Source organism: Terrapene carolina, unplaced genomic scaffold (genome assembly GCF_002925995.2).
Source record: "Terrapene carolina triunguis isolate 2854851 unplaced genomic scaffold, T_m_triunguis-2.0 Scaffold132, whole genome shotgun sequence".
NCBI lineage: Eukaryota > Metazoa > Chordata > Testudines > Emydidae > Terrapene > Terrapene triunguis.
In genome coordinates, this window is record NW_020664483.1 from 970,582 (window position 1) to 984,868 (window position 14,287).

Sequence of the window (14,287 nt, forward strand, 5' to 3'; positions counted from 1 at the left end):
CTCGGAGACAGTCAGTTGATATGTTTCTGGTAGAACGTTTGAACCGTGCCCGTGCCGAGGAGCTGCCCGGCTGACAACAGGAGAACAGCTGAGCGGGGAGCTGGGGCAACTGCTGCTGGTATTTTTCATATCTTTTTTATTTTAGAGCACATGGCTAAAATTTCAAACCTGGAAATCTAGAGTTTGGCTCCTAAATCCATATGCAGGCACCGGAATAAGTGGCCAGTTTTCAGGCGCCCAGAGCACCTGCAGCTCCCCTTGCAGGTGGCCTGGAGGATCAGCATGTGAGCAAGGGGAGCAGGGCACCCCCGAAAATCAGGGCGTTTATTCTGCATAAACCTGGCTCTGGGGGTCAGCCTAACTTCAGGCACTCAGGTCTGATGGTGTTGGCTTCCCGTTGTAGGCCCCGGTTCAGCAAAGCACAGTACCATGTGCTTAATGAAACTCCCATGCTGAGCCTCCGTGGACGTCAATAGACCTTAAACACATGTTTAACGGCTTTGCTGAATTGGAGCCTGCACTGGTGTGGACCCAATTCAACAAGATACTTTAGCATGTGCCCAACTTTAAGCAGGTGAGTAGTAGCATTAATGTTAATAGGACTTCTCACTGAATCACAGTGAAGCATATGCTGAAATACCTTGCTGCACTAGCGTCTCCGTGAGTTTGTCCATTCATGCTTCCTTCCCAATCTAAATTATATGTATTCGTAACAATGTCACTACAAACTTGCAATCACAGCCGCATCTGTCCAGTTTATAGAGAGTTGTTAAAGCAGGGAATGGGACCAGCACATTTTTTGACAGGAATCAAATGTCTCTTCTTTAATAAAATGCTAGCAGTGATTTTTGTTCCCTAGGTTTGTCCCCAGCTCTTTGTAAATCAATAGGAGCGATTGCCTCTGCAGGGCCACGGTGGAGTCTGACCCTAAGTGTGAAAAAGGTGAAGTGTATGTTGGAATCTTTGCGGTGTTGCCTCCTGGTCATATTGAAACTGTACAGATGCCAGGGGTGTATTTTTAGAGCACTCTTTGTTCCTTGTTAGGAATTTGTTTGCAGCTTTGGCCTAGGTCGTCTGAGTGAAACCCATCCAGATGTGTAACTCAGTACACCCTTTGAAGATGCACAGTTAGCAGGGCAGCCTAAAGTCAGTGTTTACCCAGTCGCACTACCCGAGACAGTGCCGCTATTTGCAGCTCCTGTGGCATCTCAGCTAGCCCAGTCTAGGAGGAATGCTGCCATCTCACTAGCGGGGTGAGAGCGACTGGTGCGATTCTGAGTCAGCTTTCATAGTTTTGTGCCATCCTGTACGACTTGCTGTATATCCTGTATTAAACTAGACCAGCTCCGTTAACCGAATCACTGGACTCTGAGGCACAGTGCAAATATCTGTCACTCAGCCGGCCGGGAAAAGAATGGAGAAAAGAGGAAAAATCCTTGGGAGACTCCTAGTGCCCAGGGAGCTGTGCAGTCCTATGGATTTGTGGGGGCAGACCCTTGACGTCCACACATGTATCCAGGTTCCAAAGCTGGCTGGCTGGCTTGCTCTAGAAGGCCAAATGCGACCCCCCACTCCTGAGTCTGACGAGAAGAGGAGCTTCACAAAGGAAGCAGAGAGTGTGTCGATTGGCTCAGCCCTGCACCCGAGTCTGCACTTCCCTCTCCTTCCCTCATCCTGCTGGGCACCTGTCAGCCTGCAGGGAGCGCTGCACTCACCCTGCACAGACGGGCAGACATGCCCCCAAAGGTGCTTGAGCCTCAGAGCTGCTAATAAAGGGTTGGTTCATGGCCGAAGCCGTGTGGGCCAAACTGCGGTCCTGGGTTCAGGAGCCGCACCGCAAAGCAAAGCCCAGGCTGTGCACAGCTCAGCCCCAGCTGGTTGAGACGACGCTCAAAACCCTAGTGCTGCAAATTCACGTGTGTCCGCATGCCGTCACCTGGACAAGGGGCAGACAGGAAACTGAAACCTTTTGTACCTCTTTGTGCATCATCAGGACGTCACAGGCCTGGGGGAGCTCCTGGGCGGGACACTCCCTGGCTGCTGGGGTAGGGTCCTGTGTGCTCTTCAGCTCTCCTTGGGCTGGGGAGGGTCCTGCGCTGTCCCTCTCTTTGGCCTCCGTGTCACACTTCCTGGGCACAGACTCTCCTTGTGTTCCCCCTTCATGGGAGTGGGGCCTCCTCATGTCCAGCTGTTAGGCCCCCAGGACCATATATCCCAGTAGCCTAAGCACACCCTCTCCCAGGGCTCTACGCTTGTGGGCACTCTAGCTTCCCCCTCCAGGTCCGGGCAGTGTGTTGAAAGCTGTACTACATTTGCAAGCTGTCAGTTTCAATGTGTAAGGGGATTCCTGGTCCTGCTTGCAGGCAAGGGGGCTGTGTAGAGAAGTGCAAGGGCGAGGTCTGTTGCAGTTCCTCTGCAGAAGCCATCCTAGACCAAGATGGGTGAGGGGTGCCTCTCTGCTTCACAGAGCAGCCTGCTCAGTCTCTCTGCGTTTGGGGTTCTTGTGTGTTATCATTCTGAATTCTAAGCAATAATGCAGCGTTGCATTGCAACCTTCCCACAAGAGTATTTTGTGTTTTTATCTAACTTCTTTGCCATGAATATAACACGAGGGACTCGTGATAGCTGAAGCACAAAACACACAGGCTTGTGAAGGTTTCCAGCACAATCACTCTTTATTTTAGATAGCTGAAGAGAGAGACAGATGCAGCCAAGTCAATGGGACACCTGTATGCATTTCCCTGCCATGGTTTCCTCACTGCTCATGAGCGTTCTCTGGGCTCAGGTCAGAGTCCTGTCGGGTGTCCAGCATCCCTCTCTAACACATGGCTTTTCCCCTCACACAGGGAGTCTCCTCTCCTTCCTTCAGCCAGCTTCCTTCTGCTCCTGGACTCGTCTCCCTCTCTCTAAAATGGCCACCAAGAGACCCTGGCTTTTATAACCTCCAGTCCCTTTTGTCAAATGACTCCATGAGCAGCCTCATACAATAATCAAGGTCCCCTCACCAGGTGATCCATAGCCTAGTTACCGGCCCACCTGGGCAGACTGGTTCTTCTGGGCAGTAGCTAACTCTTTGTCCAAGGGGACTTCTCTGTGACTAGAGGGCCATCCAGGTTTAATGACCCTCCATTGTTAGCCTGTCCCACCCCTTGTGACTTCCATCCAACATGGAGGTAAAAAGACAGCACAGGAGACAGACGTGGCCCACGTTTGCCTGTAGTTTGACAAAGATACAGATATACTGAGAGTTCATAATCACAAACTGGCATTCTTAAGCTGTCCATAGACAGATTCCCCAGATTGTCACAGGCGTGTATAGGAAACTGAAACCTTTTGGGTCACTATTGGTCAATGATTCAGAAATCTGATGCCTGTAGCTCTCCTGACCTGCTGTGTCAGCAGGGAAATAATGTACATCCAGCTTAACTGCTGGGAAGTGCAAAGTGGACCAGCCAAGAGAGGCCTTTTCTTCTGTGAGAACATGTTTCTGTTTTCTGTAAACAGAGCTAGCAACTGGTCAGTCTTCTCGGCACTCGCGCTCTCTGCACCGGCCAGGCATGAAGTGCCATTTACAAGGTCAGCATTAGCTTCTTCTGTTTGGTCGCTTTGTCACTGAGCCCAAAGCTGCAAAGGGAATAACAAAGCCTCTGGCTGGCTTTGAGATCCACTGAGCAAGTCAGCCCAGTCACCGACTGATTTATAGAAAACACAAGCATGTTCTCGTAAATGCAAAGGGGAGAGACCCTTCCCCAGCTGGGGTTTGCCAAGCACTGTCCAGCAGTCAGGTTCGAGTGCTGCTCCTCCAGTGGCTGCTCTCAGTTGTGCTGGAGCATTCCTCTAGGGAGTCCTCTGCTGGCTGGAGTGAGCGGGGCTGTAAAGTCGGCTGTGCCATCTGCTGGGGAATCCTAGGCAGCTCAGAGTCCCCTTGGCTGGAGCAGCACAAGGGACACTCAGTGATAGCCAAGGATCTGGCCTATAGCGAGTGGGTTTGAGAGACAGAGAGAGAGAGAGAGTCCATAGCCTCTTCTGATTCCAGCTGTGTCTAGGGGCCGGACTCTGAGCCGCCCCCTCCAGCATGGCCCATGGGGCAGGAGGCATGAATCCCGTTCCTGAGCTGAGGACTCTGTTGTCTTGCTTTTCTGAGGAGCGATTTATTGATCCGGCTTGTGCATTAAACCAGGTGTGATTTATTGCACCCGCACAGGGGCCGGGAAACCGATCGGGATGGAAAATTCCTGAACTGTGACATGTTCAAAACTGCAAGTCAAAGTATTTGCCTCAGAAATGTAATTGCAAAAGGTATTTCCCCATTTAACTCATGTGGGCACATGTCTGAGCAATCCCCAGTAACCCCAGGCAAATAGAAGACAGGTAAATATTAATTTTACCGGGCGTGGCTGTGGGCAGTCAGTGGGAGCTCATGTCACTGCTCATAAGGAATCTGGACTCCAGGGTTTGCCTTCTGGTTAAATAATATGCAAAAACAGCCCCAGGCGTGTAATGTGGAATGTGACCCCGTTTGTTCCCCACGCAAAGACATGCACTGGACCTCATCTATACTAGCTCCAAGATCTTGGCTCCAAACCCCAGCTCCTTATCATGAGCAGAACCCAGCACCCAGATCTCAACACGCCCGAATCACAGAATCATAGGACTGGAAGGGACCTCTAGAGGTCATCTAATCCAGTTCCCTGCACTCACAGCAGGACTAAGTATTATCTAGACCATCCCTGACAGGTGTTTGTCCAACCTGCTCTTAAAAATCTTCAGTGATGAAGATTCCACAACCTCCCTAGGTAATTTATTCCAGTGCTTAACCACCCTGACAGTTAGGAAGTTTTTCCTAATGTCCAACCTAAACCTCCCTCACTGCAATTTCAGCCCATTGCTTCTTGTCCTATCCTCAGAGGTTAAGGAGAATAATTTTTCTCCCTCCTCCTTGTAACAACCTCTTATGTACACCGCTACCTCGATATAACGCAACCTGATATAACACGAATTTGGATATAACGCGGTAAAGCAGTGCTCCGGGGGGGCGGGGCTGTGCGCTCTGGTGGATCAAAGCAAGTTCAATATAATGCGATTTCACCTATACCGGGGTAAGATTTTTTGGCTCCCGGGGACAGCGTTATATCAAGGTAGAGGAGTATTTGAAAACTGTTAGCATGTCCCATTTCAGCCTTGTCTTCTCCAGACTAAAAAAAAACCCATTTTTTTTTTTTAAATGTGGCACCCAGAACTCGACACAATACTTCAGTTGAGGCTTAATCAGCGCGGAGCAGAGCGTAAGAATTACGTCTCATGTCTTGCTTACAGCACTCCTGCTAATACAGCCCGGAATGATGTTCGCTGCTTCCCCCTGCTCCCCCCAACAGTGTTACACTGTTAATACAGCGTTCCTTGCTGAGACATGGCACTCAAGTGGCTGCAATGGGCACTGGCTTCTGGAAGCTGAGTGGCACAGAGGGCTGTGCCCACAGGTGGGAGCATGCAGAGAGCAGACATTTACTCTGGTCTGGGCAATAAACACTTGGCATGGACCAAGCTATGGAATCTCCCAGTCAGGGCCGGCACCAGCCTACCAGGCATGTGCTTGGGGCGGCACCTGGAGGGGGGCGGCGCTCAGGCCTGAGAGCGGGGCCGCGACTGGGCTCGCCGCCCTCCCCGCGGCGCTCCGGCCGGTCGGGGAGAGCGGGGCCCGCAGCGGGCTCGCCGCCAGGGAGAGCAGGCCCACGGCCAGGCTCGCCGCCCTCCTCCCGGCGCTCCGGCTGGTCGGGGAGAGCGGGGCCCCGGCCGGGCTCGCCACCCTCCCCGTGGCGCTCCGGCCGCCAGGGAGAGCGGAGCCACGGCGGGCTCACCGCCCTCCCCCCTCCCCGGCGCTCCGGCTGGCCGGGGAGAGCGGGGCCGCGGCCGGGCTCGGCGCCCTCCCCTGCCGCGCTCCCCGGCGGGGGGTGGGGGGGGGGCGGCGGGAGGCTTTTTTGCCTGGGGTGGCAAAAAAGCCAGAACCGGCCCTGCTCCCAGTTTGCATCAAAGGCGCTGATAGCAACTGGTGCCACCAGGCTAACGACAAGTTAAAGATAAGGAGACAGAAGCGGTGCCCATTACTATCCGTTTATTTTCTTTTGGAGGCAAAGGAACTGTGCACTCACTTATGAGAAACAGGCACCAAAACCGGGGAGCATAAGGCAAACTTGTTCTTAAAAGCTGCCGACTGCCAGATTCCCTGCCACGAGACGTGCAAGGAAGTGTCTCTAACTTCCCATTCTGGAGATGGCCTAATCTGTGACAGTCCCATGTCGTTCTCTAACACCGTGTACTCAAGGCTGTCCGTACTGGTTATCCGACAACTGAGACACATATATTCCTCTTCTGCTTTGCGGCCCTTCTTTGTAACGTAGGGACGTTTCCTATTGATAACGGGAAAGAAGGAAGCTTGTTTGTTAGATTCTGACGTGTCTGAAAAGGTCAAATTTTGTTCTCGGGGGTCCATTGGGACAAAGCAGCAGTTGGAGTAACTCAGCAATGGGTGACTCCATGAACTCCAACACAGCGAAGTCCATTTGCACCAGCAGTGGGAAGATCAGCCGTTCTCTTCCGAGGCGCACTGTGTGTGCGGAGAGCAGACTCTGCCTCAGCCGTTTTGTACTTTTCTCCTTTCCCTCCGGGACTCTCCCTGTGCTGTTTCTGCTCTGTGCTGTTGCAAATGGGGCTGAGCGGACGAAATCCCATCACTGAATAATAATTGGGAAAATATGATTTCCAAAAGATGAGGGGCCCAATTCCACTTCTCTTGCTGCTGTGAGGAGTGTGTCCACCTGGCAGCGGGGAAGGGGCTGTGCTGGATTTCTGGAACTGGGCGCTGGCGGTTAGCGAGACCGAATCCGCAGAGCACCTGAATGGCGGATACGCAGATTGTATTGCTGGGTTTGTGCCCTGAAAATGGTTCTTGCAAAAAGGCCTGGGTGTTTATACAGATACCGAGAATCTCCATGTCCTTATAATGAATGGCAACCAAAATTCCAGAAGGGATATTAAACCTCGTGTGGCAGAGCCTCAGCCAGGCTCTAATTGTTAGAGATCATGGAGACAATTAATGTGGGGGCACAATATCCCCTTCCTCTGCGGCACCTGGCGCTGGGCACTGTCTGAGACAGACACGGGAGTGGATGGACCCTAGGTCTGATCCAGTCTGGCAGTTCCTATGGGAACAAAACACAGGCCTGGTTGTTGCACTGGACACGTCATTGCTCTGTTCTGAGAGAAAATGATAGAGGCTGAGCAGAGGATTCAAAGAGTGAAAACATTGTGGCTCTGGAAAATGTGACTGGGCTGCCCAGCATGGGAAAAGGGCTGGATCTATATAACGCCTCCAGAAGACGCTGCTCGCCCACGGGCCGGCTCCCCAGTGGTAGATGGAGCAGTCAGAGCTAGCGTTGGGATTCAGCGGTACAAGCTTCCAGTTATGTCCACCCTCGCCAGGCCAGATGCTTTCTGCATCTCCCACCCGCTGCCCTCAGGGTGAGACTCCGTTTCTATTGGGGAAACCTGGAAAATGCCCAGCTGTGGCACAGACCCAGGAGGCTGAAATCCAGATTTGTTGGTTCTTAGAACAAGAGCTGAGCCGCCCATGTCAGAACACGGGGCTGGGGGATTGCAATGGGACTGTCCTGGGACGGGGTTCGTTACGTCCCGTGAGCACCACCTGCTGGATCAGATCATACAGTGCAGCGAGGTGGCTGGCTACCCTTCTTCCTCTCCTGTTTAGTGTGATTGCTCCTTTCTCCTGCAGTAGATCTCACTGGCTTTCCAAAAACCGTCGGCGTGTTCCCATGGTGCGGCATGCTCACAGCACCGCACAGGCCAGCGCAATTCAGGTGGGCTCCAATCTGCCGCAGAAGGCCCTGGAGCCGGCCCTGGGCCGGGCAAGCAGCCGCAGCCCCGCTATGCGGCTTGTGCAGGAAGATGAAGCTACAGAAACAGCTGCCGCCAGACCCATCCCTTCCGCTGCTGCCCCGCCAGGCCGGCCTGGAGAGGAGCCCATGGGGTGCAGGCTGCCAGGCCTGTCTGGCCACTCGGCGTGCCAGCCCGCGGCATGACCCCATGCACACCTGGCTCTGGGAGTGCCAGAAACAGCTGCCTAACCAGATCCAAGAGAGAGAAGAGGGGCACCACGGAGCCGGGCAGACCCGAAGCTGCTGCCCGGCCTGCACACTGGGCCTGCTAGCAGGGTAACTGGGACCAGCCCCTCTGATGCACACGCAGTTGACGTGTGATCTTATCAGCATGCCCTTTACACCAAGGTCTGGTAGCAACAGCCCCACCTGTGGCTCTAAGCACAGAAGAACCTGGGGGATGTGCCCGGGTCGACAAACCCTGCCCTGGTCTGGCAGGTGTGGACATGCAGCCAGATGCTTTTTTTGTTCAACATCTTTATTAATTATCTGGATGATGGGATGGATTGCACCCTCACTCAGCCTTCGGTCTGGTCATTTTGTTTTGCAAAGTTTGCACAGCATTTTGCAAGGCCACCCCCTCAGCTAAGTTTCCTTGGGATGAGCACAGACAGCGCATTGACTAATCTAAGGCAATAACAGCATTTAATAAGCTTTCCAGACAAAGATCAACATAAAGGGCCAGAAATTCACGGTTTATATCCACTGAGGTCCAGTTCACAGCCATGATGTCAGTGGCCTGGCACATCTTTCACACACCCCTCTCAATCTTCAAAAAGCTACTCCCTGGGGCAACGTTTAAGGGTACTGTGACATGACACAGACTCAGATAGCGCTATTCCTAGTGAGCTCCTTATAGCTCTTTGTGGCAGCTGAACCAGGCCCTGAGGCCCCCTGCTATAGGCCTCATGGCCCTGCCACACCAGCCCCAGAAAAGGGTAATGGAGAGGGTCCTCCAAGCTGCCTTGAGTAGCTGTGTGGGACACAGCCAATCAAAAAGGGGCTGCAGGGAGCAGCCAATCAGGGCCCAGCAGGCCCATATAAAAGGAGCTGCAGTGCAGCACAGCATTCAGTTCCTTGCAGGATCTGGAGGAGCATGGATAGTGTGCCTGGCTGGCTGAGGAAGCTACAGGACCTCAGGCAGAGCAGTGCTGGCAGAGACCAGTAGGAGCGAGAGGGAACTCCAGATTGGCCGCTGGGACTCGACCAGGGCAGGGCTCTGAGGTAAGGCCCCCATGTCAGACTGTTTCCCATAAGGGGTTTTTATTTCACATACAGATGGTGTGTGACTTGACCGGAGGGCTGAGACACTGAAGACCCACCACAAACGGAGAGAGTGCAGGCCCATGCACTCGGACAGGGGCGCTCACGAGACATGAGTGCGACCCCTTTACACTATTCTCGTTCTCATCCTCGGCGTCCTCTCAAACAGCTTGTCTTGGGGAGGGGAAAAGCACTTTGGGCCTGTCTCATCTGCATCCTCTACTCTAACACCGTCCAGGTTCTCCCGGTTCTCTAGTAGGTGTTGTACAGCTTTTGAGAGAGTTTCCATAAAGAATCACCGGTAAGCATGCGTTTTACATTTACACAGCCATGGTCACTTCCTACACCCCAGCATGTCCAGCCCCTAGGTATTTTATGTCCTATTTACCTATGACTCCGCTCCGGGGTTCAAATTGTTTGAGGGAGACTCCACAGCCTTGAATGAGGCGTCCTCCTCCATAGGTTCAGACAACAGGCGGGCACCACATATGTCAGATGGCCTCACAATCAATCAGGTCTCCCGGTCAGGTTCCAGAGTCCCCAGCAGCAGCTGGGTCACAGAGATCCCCTCCGCCTCCCCCTGCCCCCCTTCATGACTGCCACTGATGTAGAGCTTTCTCTGCGAGTGCCCGAGCATGGTCAGAGTTCAAACACCTTCCCTCATTCTCACGGGGGTTGGTGAAGGAGTCCAAGTTTCCGCTCCACATTTTCACAATTTCTGAAAGTGGGCTCTTTAAACAAGATACCCTCTTTCATACCTCGAGGGCTGATGGGTTTCCAGACTGGTGCTATCAAACAGGCAATGGTTAAGTACCAAGGTTAAGTATTTAGGTACCCTCTCTGGTTGGGCTGGGCATCAGGCACCCCACCGACCTCAAGGCCCCACTGATTGGCTCTCACTCCCACTCTGGCCTACATGGAGGCCTAGATTGAGGCTGACTGTTGGAGGGGAATGTGAGCAGGCTGCAATCAAGGTTATGGGGGCTAGCTCACCCCCCAGAAGGAAAGACAAACACTCGTGGCATATGCCTCTTGGGTTTGGTCTGGGGAGACATAGAGGGATGGGATTTCCCGACCCATCTCTGCGCTGATTGGTCAAGGGCAGAGAGGCATCACCACTGGAAGTCCTGTCTGTGCCTCACATCCCATTATTCGATTTTTAAAAAAGGCTCCAGAGTCGATCCTGGCAATTATAGGCCAGTAAGCCTGACTTCAGTACAGGGCAACCTGCTTGAAACTACAGTAATGAACAGAATTATCAGACACAGATGGGCAGGATTTGTTGGGGAAGAGTCAACACAGCTTTTGTAAAGGGAAATCATGCTTCACCAGTCTACTAGAATTCTTTGAGGGGGTCAACAACATGTGGACAAGAGTGATCCAATGGACATAGTGTACTGGGACTTTCAGAAAGCCTTTGATAAGGTCCCTCACCAAAGGCTCTTAAGCAAAGTAAGCTGTCATGGGATAAGAGGGACGGTCCCCTCAGAGATCAGTAACCTGTTAAAAGATAGGAAACAAAGGATAGGAATAAATGGTCAGTTTTCACAATGGAAAGTAATAAATAATGGGGTCCTCCAAGGATCTGTACTGAGGCCAGTGCTGTTCAACATATTCATAAATGATCTGGGAAAAGGGGTAAATAGGTGGCAAAGTTTGCAGACGATAAAAAATTATTCAAGTTAGTTAAGTCCAAAGCTGACTGTGAACAGTTACAAAGGGATCTCACTAGACTAAACTGGGTGACTGGGCAACAAAATGGCAGAGGAAATTCAATGTTGATAAATTCAAAGTAATGCACATTGGAAAACAATATCCCCACTATACAATGGGGTCTAAATTAGCTGTTACCACTCAAGAAAGAGATCTCGGAGTCATTGTGGATAGTTCTCTGAAAACATCCACTCAATGTGCAGCGGCAGTCAAGAAAGTTAATAGAATGTTGGAAACCATTATGAAAGGGATAGATTAGAAGACAGAAAATATTATCATGCCACTATATAAATCCAGGGTCTGCCCACACCTTGAATACTGCATGTAGTTCTGGTCACCCTATCGCAAAAAAGATATATTAGAATTGGAAAAAGTATAGCAAAGGGCAACAAAAATTATGAGGGGCATGGAACAGTTTCCATATGAGGAGAGATTAAAAAGTTTAGGACTGATGAGCTTGGAAAAGAGACAAGGAAGGGGGGAAATGATAAAGGTCTATAAAATTATGACTGGTGTGGAGAAAGTAAATACAAAAGTGTTCTTTACCTCTTCACAAGAATCAGGGGTCACCCAATGAAATTAATACGCAGCAGGTTTAAAACAAACAAAAGGAAGTACTTCATGCAACACACACACAACCTGTGGAACCTGTTGCCAAGGGATGTTGTGCAGACCAAAAGTATAACTGGGTTTAAAAAAAAATATTAAATAAGTTTCTGGTGGTCAGATAGGTCCATCAATGGCTATTAGCTAAAATGGTCAGAGACCTAATCCCATACTCTAGGTGTCCCTAAACCTCTGACTGCCAGAAGCTGGGAGTGTATGACAAGGGATGGATCACTCGATAATTTCCCTGTTCTGTTCATTCCTTCTGAAGCACCTGGCTGGCACTGGCCGCTGTCGGAAGAAATGATGCTTGGCTAGAGGGATCAGGTCTGACACAGTATGGCCATTTATATGTTCTTTAGGTAATTCCAGTGGGAGCGACCAGTTCATATCAAGGGGGAGCCCACCACCCCATCAAGGTTTGCATCAGGACCCACACAGTCTTTATTATTTAACATTTATAGTGGGGTAGTGGCAAAAAACCTCCCTCAGGTGGCAGCCCATTGTGCTGGCCCTGTACAAGCTTATGATCGATGTCCGCTCTTGCCCCAAAGAGCTCATGTTCCCAGGTTTGGGTCCCCACCAGCCTGCTAGGTAGGACTTTCACATTTTCATATTGTTCAGTAGATGGCAGCAGAGCTCAGCAGATGTCTAGCTGCTGTTTAGAATTCTGTTGGGGAAACACCTATTCCGGAGAAATTTTTTACCGGGTCCCGGATTGTCTGGGACACAGGTGCTGGAACTAGGGATGCTGGGGAAGCTGCCGCACCCCCTGGCTTGAAGTGGTTTCCATCAAACACAGGGTTTACAGTTTGGTTCAATAGCTCTCAGCGCCCCCACTATACAAATTGTTCCAGCCCCCCTGGTCTGGACCATTGTTTGGATCATTCTGTCCATAAACGTCCGATTGGCTTGAGAGACGTGTATGGCATTACAGGAACATGGCCCTACAGTGCGAAGCACATGCAGGTGAACACTGCCGTCTTTAGAGCTGTCGTCCCAAGGTCTGGTTCAGTAAAGTCTGATCAAACCGCCTCGGATAACGGATGTTCTGATAGTCCTTGTCCAAAAAGAAAAATCTTTGGGGCAGATTCTCCACTGCCTCCCCCGCCCCCAGATCACTGGAGCTGGCAAGTCTAACCTTTCACCACGTACCAGTAGATTGGGCAGACCTTGTTCACACGGACGTCAGTAGGTCGGCTCCCAAGAGTCAGGGTTGCAGGATCAGGCCCTTTGTCAGGGCTGGGCTACTCTCGTCAAAGCTCACTTAGGGCATTTAAAATGGCTGTTGCTCAAATCGCCATATCCCTGTTCTGTATAATCCCGTTCGTATAACACCGGCAGTGTGTATGGAGCACACAGAGGTGAAAAAGGCACGACTCCTACGCTGAGGAGTGTACGATCTAGACATTAGACATGGAACCTAGGGACAGCCAGGGCAGGGCTTTTCAACCTTTTTTTTATTATTATTTTATTTTTTATTTTTTTTAATGTGCAGACCCCTAAAATTTTTGAATGGCAGTGCAGACTCATCTGGAAATCTTAGCATGGTCTCCTGCCCCCCAGGCGTCCGTCGGCCACAGGTTATAAACCTCTGGGCTAGGGGAAGCTGGTGGGGATAAAACAAATACAAATATCAGAATGTCTGTGATTGGTCGTATATGGTTTTTAATTAGCGTGAGTTTAGACACAAGCAGAGGAGCACGAGGAAGTGCTGAGTGCAGACTACTGCTGTGGGATGTGGGTAAATACATATAGCTTTGTCCTGTGACAAAGCTCCCCACCTAAGACTTCTGTTGTGGTCAGACTTTCTAGGGGGAGAAAAAAGAAACCAAGAAGAGCAGCTATTGGAATAGCCATCACAGAGTCATAGACTTTAAGGCCACCAGCTCACGCAGTTTGACCCCCTGTATGCCACAGGCTGCTAACACCGCCCAGCATCAAAGCCAAATGCATCCACATAACCCAGACTGTGTGACTCTCAGTCCCTGCTCCCAGCGGTGAGGTCAGAAGGGGTATCGCCTCTCTGGGTTTCCTACCCCCAAGAAGTGGCTGTGCTAACAGGAGTGGATGCTGTAGTTCTGAGGGGGTGTGCTCTTCCCTCCCACCCATCTCTCAGCCGGGGTTGGAAGGGAATGTGAAGAGGGGGCATTTCTTGGGGTGACCTGGCTGGTTGAATTTAAGCTTTCACTTGAAGTACGGTGGCCCTGATCCTGGGAGCTGGGCTCGTGTCTTTCATTGCCATGGTTCTGAAGAAAACCTTTCAAGGGATGTGAGGAACGGCTCGGAGAGCTGCAAACTGCTCCCCAGCATCCCAATGGGGAGTTAATATGATCCTGCTCCTACTCCCGTAGCAATTTAAACTATTAACCATTTCACTGCCACTTATGTTAGTCAAAACCTCTAGCTTCTGGACTTCCCCAGTAGGGTTGGCCATAACAGAGGACAGAGATAAGCAAGTCTTGCTAGCACTCCAGCTGGGTGGGAGGGGTTTTTTTTATGCTTTGTGGGTTTTTTGGTCAATAAATAGGTCAATCAGAATCGAAACTATTTGCCAAACAAGGTCATTTTCCATGAATTTCCTGACTCAGAAAAACGTTGGGGGCGGGGGAGTTTAGAAATTATTGAAACATTTTTGTTTGAATGCTTTTGCACCAAACCATTCTGGTTGTTTAGAAATTTAAGCAAATTAGACTAACTAAGGAGTTTAAAAAAAATTAAAATGAAACATTTTGATTGACCCAAAACTTTTT